The sequence below is a fragment of the Lactuca virosa genome, chromosome 9, assembly GCF_052849685.1.
Source record: "Lactuca virosa cultivar CGN04683 chromosome 9, Lactuca_virosa_CGN04683_v6, whole genome shotgun sequence".
In the NCBI taxonomy this organism is placed as follows: Eukaryota; Viridiplantae; Streptophyta; class Magnoliopsida; order Asterales; family Asteraceae; genus Lactuca; species Lactuca virosa.
In genome coordinates, this window is record NC_136434.1 from 94,949,185 (window position 1) to 94,957,571 (window position 8,387).

The window sequence follows — 8,387 nt, forward strand, 5'->3', positions numbered from 1 at the left end:
CGGCCACCTACATATACACCTACTCTACACCCATCCGACCCATACCCTGACACTCATATGTACATACTCATCCACCAACCCCTAACATCCCATACCCATACCCACATCCGACCCTACCCACCCACTTTATGTCATCACACATACCCCCACTCCAACTCACCCCTATACCACCCACTTAAGTATATGCTTTAGAGTAATTCCATAATCCTTAGCCTTAATCATTAAACTATAAATAATAAGCCATAAACCATAATCCTTATGGATCATGGTATATAAATTAGGCTTAAAGCTTATCTCTTGAGGGTTATTGTGTATGGTTTATGGCTTGTGTTTTATAGATTAAGTATATGCTTTAGAGTAATTCCATAATCCTTAGCCTTAATCATTAAACTATAAATAATAAGCCATAAACCATAATCCTTATGGATCATGGTATATAAATTAGGCTTAAAGCTTATTTCTTGAGGGTTGTTGTGTATGGTTTATGGCTTGTGTTTTATAGATTAAGGTGTGGCTTATATATGGCTTATAACTTAATGTTTATGGCTTATGGGTTATGGTTTATGGCTTATGGCTTATGGTTTATGTCTTGAGACTTATGACTTAAGGCTTAAGACTTATAACTTATAGGTTGTGGTGTATAATCTTTGGCTTAAGGCATTGTGGCTTATGGCTTATGACTTATGACTTAAGGCTTATGGATTATGGATTAGGTCTCATGTCTTATAGGTTTGGGCTTAAGGTACATTCCCACATCCCACGTCACACCCACCTACCAAATCACCTAACTCTACCCCCACCTACACAAATACCACCCACCTCACCCTCTATTCACCCCCACACCCCCACACCCTACCCTCACCTTATATAACCTACACTGCCCACCCACTCATACATCTACTATACATCCATCCGACCCATACCCTGACACTCACATGTACATACTCATCCACTAACCCCTACCATCCTATACCTATATCGACATCCTACCCTACCCACCCACTTTACGTCAACACACATACCCCCACACCACCTCATCCTTATAACGCTCACTTAAGTATTTGCTTTAGAGTTATTCCTGGTTTACCATCATTAATCAAATTTTAAAATATTTAAAAATTTTAAAGTAATTCATTACAACTTCAATTTTTTAATATAAAAGGTAATGATTATTATTAACTACTAAATTTTATTTGTCTTTTTTAACTTTTGACCCATAATATTTTATTAGGATATCTTTTATTTTATTTTCTTTAAATGTGAAATCTTTTAACTTTTTTTAAACTTTTTAAACTAAAATATTCATTTTCCGTAAAAAAAAAAAAAAAAAAAAAAAAAAAAAAACTTGTTATCACCTCTCTTGATTTCGTCTCCATATTTTAAATTTGAAATCATACAAAATTTTCAACATTTTTAAACAAATACATTCTTTCCTACCAGTCCCCCCCCCTCCCCCCCCCCCCCCCCCCCAAAAAAAAAAAAAAAAAAAAAACTCCTTGCCAGCCTCTCTCGATTTCATCTTCGTTCCTATCTCGATATCCCCTCCCCCTGCGTCTTTTATTGGCCTAAAAACACATCTTAGACCCTCCATTCTTTCTCCCTCCCACTCGTTTCTCCTCCATCTACAAATTTTGGTCGTCGACACCCTCTAATTTTCACTGCCTCCGTTGCCGGCTTCCCCTCTACTTCCGACAGCTTCTCCGTTCACGCCTCCGCGTCCGCCAGCTTCTGCAGGTAAGGGTTTCCTTTTCCTTTTCATCAAGAAATCGAGTTATAGATGTGTAAATGTAGTTTTTTCTAGAATTGTTTGAGTCTGGAATCGAGTTCCAGATGCATATATGTAGTTTTTTGTCTTTTCTTTTTTCTCTGAAAATCGATGGATGTAATGCTCTTGTTTCCCTGTAAATCAAGTATTAGGGTTGTTTTTGTTTTTTTTTTTTTGAAATAAGATACCCTTTTCTTGATGTATTAATGTTGAAATCAGATGTATTAAATCTCATGTCTGATGTGGTAATGTGTGAACATGAAAACAAGATCTGATAATGTTATCTGCAAATCGAAAATTAAACTGCACCACCATTAGTGCTACTCCATGACGCCTCTCTTTCTCCATCTCTACACCCCTTAAACACAACCACCATCACACCTTCACTACCAGATAATACCCCACCTTTGCGTTCAACCACCTGGTTTCTGAACATCGTTGTTGTGCTGTCTTTTATTCTCACTAAAACCCTAGTCCAACTGCTTATCATCTTCATAGATAGGCCAATGGAGAAGGGGAAAAGGGCACAAGCAAACGTGATTACTATCCCCTCAACGTTGCTGGTTTTGGTGCTATTATATTCTTTCGCTATTTTAGTCCTTTTCGCTCCATGATTGGCGATATATCAAAAGGTAGAATAAGCACAACTCCTACTCCTTCGTCTTCCAGTCTCCAGATTTCAAAATATGACATTAAATTGTCGACCAAGGTATGTGATGGATAATATTTAAAGTATGGAGTTTTTTCTCCTAACAATGTTGGTGAATGCATTCGGTTGACATAATATTATTACTATCAATTTCTATTGATTTGTTATAAATTATTAAAAATTTTCAATTGGTTGATGATGTGAATAACTATTGTTAAAACATAGTCTTTCTCTTACATGTATAGCATCACAATCCTAAATAGTAACATTTGAAATTGTTCCATTCTATTTTTTTGTTCCAGGTTATCCACCCAATTCACAACCAAATATTCTAATTAACCATGAATCATTAAAGGAGGCTCAAGGAAGAGTTTGGTTATTAAGCATTTGTGGGGTGAATATTAGATTTCAATGGTGTAAAAGTTTTGATTATGCTCATTTATTTTGTTCTCATTCTGAGTTCAAACATGGAGTTTTGTTGAAAATCTTGGAGATGCTGTCTTTATGCTTTGTTGGTTCACAATTTATACCTATGTATTGTACTTTTAAAACTTCATGATTAATTATATTATTTTTTTTTATCCAAATTAAATTCCATTTTTGCAGAGTAGGCAATTTGTTTAACCTTCAATCATATGTTTCTTTACTTTGATCATAACATGTAATTTGATTAGTTTTAAACCGTTTACTTTTGTAGTGGAAATGAAAGGGAATCCATTCAAGTGAGCTTGCATGGATGTTGAAACTTTCTCATGACAAAATCATGTAACTCTCTCTCTCTCTCTCTCATGTTAAAACTTTTCAAAATTTGTAAATTTATTAAGACTTGAACTATATGCAAGGAATAGCAACACACTTTTGTTTATACATATTACAAAATATACTCAATTGTAGCAATGGAATTCAAATACAAGACAATATTTTTTTTGCTAAGTAGTTTTTTCAAAGTATAATGTCTTAATAAGAACTGATAGTGCGATGCTATAACCGAAAAGATTTTTCAAAGTAAAAATTATTCCAAGATAGAAGAAAGATAAAACCGAAGCAATAAAAAGAAATGAAAGTAAGTTGTTATAATAAACCTGATTCAAAAGTTTGTTTATTTTGTAAACTTGTTTGTGCATTACACTTTTTTCTACTTCGTAAACTAGTCTATTATGTTTTTTATTTTATCAATTTTGTTTGAATGTTGTTGGTATAGGTACCAAATATGAATGTTGTTGGAAGCTTTTATATCGAGCGATAGCCTTCTCAAGAAGACAAGGAGTAGTACCAACAAGATGAATGCCTAGTTATGTCTAGTTTTTGGTTTATGATTTTTTTTTCTTTTATTTATAATATTTTAATACTTGCAATTAGTACGCTTTTTTTTTTTGTATTTTAATTATGAATTTAATGTATGGATTTAGATTTCAATTATTAAGAATATCGAATTCGGATTTTTGATATTGTTTCATATTACCAGTTTTGGTTACTTTCATTTATACTCTTTTGATGTGTCTAAAATATAGAAAAAGTATCAATAAAAATTAAGTTATTGTGGCTGTAATATAAATTTTGCCATGTTTTATAGGTTTTCTGTAACATCCGGATTTCCAGGTATATTAATTATTCATTTATTTTTGGAGATTTTGGGAGAGACTCGGCGAGTTGATGCTTAGACTCGCCGAGTAGAGTTGCGAATTTTCATCCGGATTAATGACCGGACTCGGCGAGTCCATACGTGGACTCGGCGAGTCCACGCTGTTTAATGAAACCCTAATTTCTCGGGTTTGGGACCTATTTAAAGGCCCTTATGACCTTCAATTGCGGCTACCAGTCTAAAGAGAGAAACCCTAGAGTGCTTGAGCGTTTTGAGAGAGAAGGGAAGCCATTCTTGACCCTTGTGGTGTTGTTTAGCAAGAAGAAGGAGGTCCTAGCCAAGAGGAAGCAAAGGAGGTTGCTATTCTGTGGATTTGCAGCTAAGATCATCGTATTTGAGGTATTAATTCGGCTTTTCCTCTGTTTTATGAAGAATATATGGATTTAGGGTTTCTTGTGCCCTTTTCTAGGATGATTTGATGTCAAAATAGTCCCTTTCTGGTAATGAGGCTTTGGATCTGGATCCATAGAGGTCCAGAGAGCCTTATTCACCAAGCTTTATGAAGAGCAATGGGGGTTGTGACCTTGGGTTATGGTAATTGGGGCTAAATCATCATATATGGTCATATAGACGTTGTATGTGCATCAAGATAGAGACTTTACGTGATTATGGACCTTGGGAAGACTAGATCTAAGGATTGGAGGAACAGATCTGACCTCAGGAGGTCATTTGAGTTTGAGCATGGCATGAACTCGCCGAGTCCAAGAACAGACTCGGCGAGTAGGGACGGGTTTCCCCGTAGAGCACACAGTTGGTGACTCACTGAGTTGGGGAAATGACTCGGTGAGTCAGAAGGGATTTAGAGAACCAGAGTTCACGACGGAACTCGCCGAGTCACATTGTTGTACTCGGCGAGTCTGGTCAAGGGTAGACCGTTGACTTTTGTTGACTTTTAGGCTTTGGTCAACAATTGGACTTGTAGACTGTTTGAAGGGTAAAATGGTCTTTTAGCCTTCTTAGAGGACATGTTAGAGTCTAGTCTAGCCTGGAGAGCCATTATTGATTGAGATGATTGTGTTATGTGTTTAGGCAGAGGCTAGATCAGTGTATACGCGAGCGGGATATTACCCGAGACATCCGAGGTGAGTCTTCTCACTATACTGTACCTGGAAGGGTACCTATATGTGACCGGAAGGTCTTGTATGCTATGATGTATGTGCTATATGTGGTTATGTGATATGTATGTGCTATGTATGAATATGTATGATATGGACCGAAAGGTCATGATGATATGGACCGGAAGGTCAATAGGTTACGGACCGGAAGGTCGATACGGGTAGGGCCGGAAGGTCTACCGGGATTTGGGACGGAAGTCCCCTGAGACACATGGATCGGAAGATCCTATAGAGTATGGCCTGGGGAGGCGTATATGGGGTATGTGGTATTTTGGGGAACTCACTAAGCATTTATGCTTACAGTTGTTGTGTTATGTGTTTCAGGTACTAGCGAGGACCGTGGGAAGGCGCCGGCGTGATCCGTACACACTGAGAGGATTTATGTATATGAGATCTTGGGACATGTTTTGTTATGTTACAGTGAACACCTTATGTTTTTATGAATTCCATGTGAATGAAAGTATGTTTTAGAAATGAAAAATTGTTTTGAAAAATTACGTCGTTACAAGTTGGTATCAGAGCCTTGGTTTGAGGGATTCGGGTGCATCTTCGGATGAATCTGAACTCAAACTGAGGAAATGAGAAAGTTTTTCATAAATAAACAATTTTTCTAAAAGAGTAAAAGTTTTGAGAAAGGCAGAAGGAAGAAGTGTGTACGATCAGCCAGCGCCCGAACGGTGAATTCCCAAAATATCCTTACATTATGTGTTATGAGATATGTTATGATATGCATGCTAGAGAGGCTAGGTATTCATATTAGGACTAGAGTGGCCTGATTTGTGATGCCCTAGCCTAGGAAGGATTTTGCTGCTATGTGATGCGTAAGAGCGAGTAGGTAGCAGTGAGGAGCTGATGAGAGGTCTACCGAAGGGTAGCCTATGCCAGTGAGATATAGAGTACTTGTGATCTGGGATCCAAGGAGGAGGACTTAGAGTGAATGCTGATGCGGTGTGGACGGTAGTATAGGGCCCGTACTACTGAAGACACCGGAGCAGTACACACCCTAAGTAAGAATTCATTGGGTACTAAGGAACGAGTAGGGTTGAGTTATCGAGTGCGAGTATACTCGAGCGAGTTTCTGATATGTTTATGTTATATTTCAGAGATATCATGGTTGGGACACGTCACAGACCTGAGCCGAGTGGCGTGAGTGACGAGGAGCTTCGTCAGATGATCCACGATGAGGTGGCGGCGGCGATCAAGGCCGAGATTCCGGAGATGTTTGGGTCTATCAAGACCACTATGCTTGAGATGTTCGATGAGCGGTACGCCGCGGTGACTGAGGCTGCTGCTGCTGCAGCTACCGCAGCTGTGGCTGCTGCCAGACCTCAGGGAGGTGATTCGTTGTTGCTACGGGAGTTCAGCAACACGAAGCCACCAGAGTTTGATGGGACGCAGGATCCGATCGCTGCGATGAGATGGATTGCTGATATCGAGGGATGCTTCTACACGTGTTCATGTCCGGAGCATCTGAGGGTACGGTTCGCGTTGAACCAGCTTCGATTGGGAGCGAAGGATTGGTGGAAGTTCGTGACAGCGAGCTTCACTCTTGAGGAGATCTCAGCGGTGACCTGGGAGAGGTTTACCACTATGTTCAGAGATGAGTATGTTCCCCCGGTGGAGAGGGAACGGTTGGTTCAGGAGTTCTTGACCCTCAAGCAGGGTATTGATTCGGTTACTATGGTTACACGGAAGTTTCATGAGAGGGCGGTGTTTTGCCCTGAGCAGGTGTCTACTGAGCAGGCACGTATGAGCCGGTATTTGGGCATTCTGAGGAGAGACATTCGGGAGTTCGTGTCGAACTCGACGTACCGGACATTTGCTGAGCTCCAGGCAAATGCCCGGAAGAGGGAGATTAAGTTGGAGACTCAGGCCAGGGAGGAGGCCGAGTCTCAGAGGATGGATCGGCGGCCGGCACAGTCTCAGCCGACAGCCAAGCGGACCAAGTCCGCGGATACGAGATCTGGAGGCCAGAAGGGTCGCACTTGCGGAAAGTGCGGCAAGGAACATGATGGGGTCTGTCGATCGGGTGCTTGCTACAAATGTGGCAAGGAGGGGCATATCGCCAAGGATTGCCCCAAGGGATTTATGGTTTGCTTCCATTGCAACCAGACTGGCCATCGGAAGGCCGAGTGCCCGCAGTTACATCAGGGATCAGCACAGGGGTCTGCGCCTGCTGCTAGGGTTACCGAGGTTCGACCAGTGAAGGCCGAGGCACCGAAGGCTCGCGGGAGAGCTTTCCAGTTGACAGCGGAGGAGGTCCGCGCAGCGCCCGATGTTGTGGCCGGTATGTATTCTTTATTTATTTATGTTGAGTTGAGATATTATGCTTATATGATGATATGCGTAGGTACTTTTCTTGTGAGTTCTGTACCTGCCTTAGTGTTATTTGACTCGGGTGCGAGTCGATCTTTTGTGTCGATAGCGTTTAGTCGGCGCATTAGTAGCAGACGAGAGGCGATGAGTCGACCTCTGCGGGTTTCTATAGCTGACGAGTGAGCAGTGTATGCTACGGAGGTGATACGGGGATGTGTGCTCGAGATCTTCGGTGTTGAGTTTCCGATAGATCTGGTCCTGATAGCGATGGAGGACGTATGTGTCATAGTGGGCATGGATTGGTTGAGCCGATTTGGGGCTGTGATAGACTGCGAGCGACAGTTGGTGACGATACGAGACCCTAGTGGGGGAGTACTTACGGTGTACGGCGAGGGTACCCGATGTGGGTCAGCGTTCTGTTCGGCTGCCAGAGCGAGACAGAGTTTACAGCAAGGCTGCAGTGGGTTTGTAGCCTATGTGATGGACACACGAGAGGCCGCTGGGAGGTCAAGCTCGGTGGATGACGTTGCGATAGTGCGCGAGTTCCCGAATGTTTTTCCCGAGGAGTTGTCGGGTGTGCCTCCCGAGAGGCAGGTAGAGTTCCGTATTGATTTGGTTCCGGGGGCAGCGCTTATCGCCAAGGCACCTTATCGCCTTGCACCGCCAGAGATGCAGGAGTTATCCTCGCAGCTTCAGGAGCTGTTGGGGAAAGGGTTTATTCGACCGAGTAGCTCGCCATGGGGAGCGCCGATCCTTTTTGTCAAGAAAAAGGATGGTTCACACCGGATGTGTATTGATTACCGGGAGTTGAACAAGTTGACGGTCAAGAACCGTTATCCATTACCGAGGATCGACGATTTGTTCGATCAGTTGCAGGGAGCGTCTTGGTTTTCCAAGATT

At 41.6% G+C, this 8,387-nt stretch overlaps 1 long non-coding RNA gene across 2 annotated transcripts; it reads left to right on the forward strand.

The window, feature by feature from the left end:
* Window positions 1-1,482: 1,482 nt before the first annotated feature.
* On the forward strand, window positions 1,483-3,855 carry LOC145135958 (uncharacterized). 2 transcript variants are annotated; one of them, XR_013720139.1, is made up of 4 exons: window positions 1,483-1,734; window positions 2,717-2,948; window positions 3,112-3,179; window positions 3,616-3,855. It is a non-coding gene; the product is annotated as an uncharacterized LOC145135958 (long non-coding RNA). The 2 variants fall into 2 exon arrangements; XR_013720140.1 differs by having other exon boundaries at window positions 1,485-1,734; window positions 2,717-2,808.
* The last annotated feature ends 4,532 nt before the right edge of the window (window positions 3,856-8,387 follow it).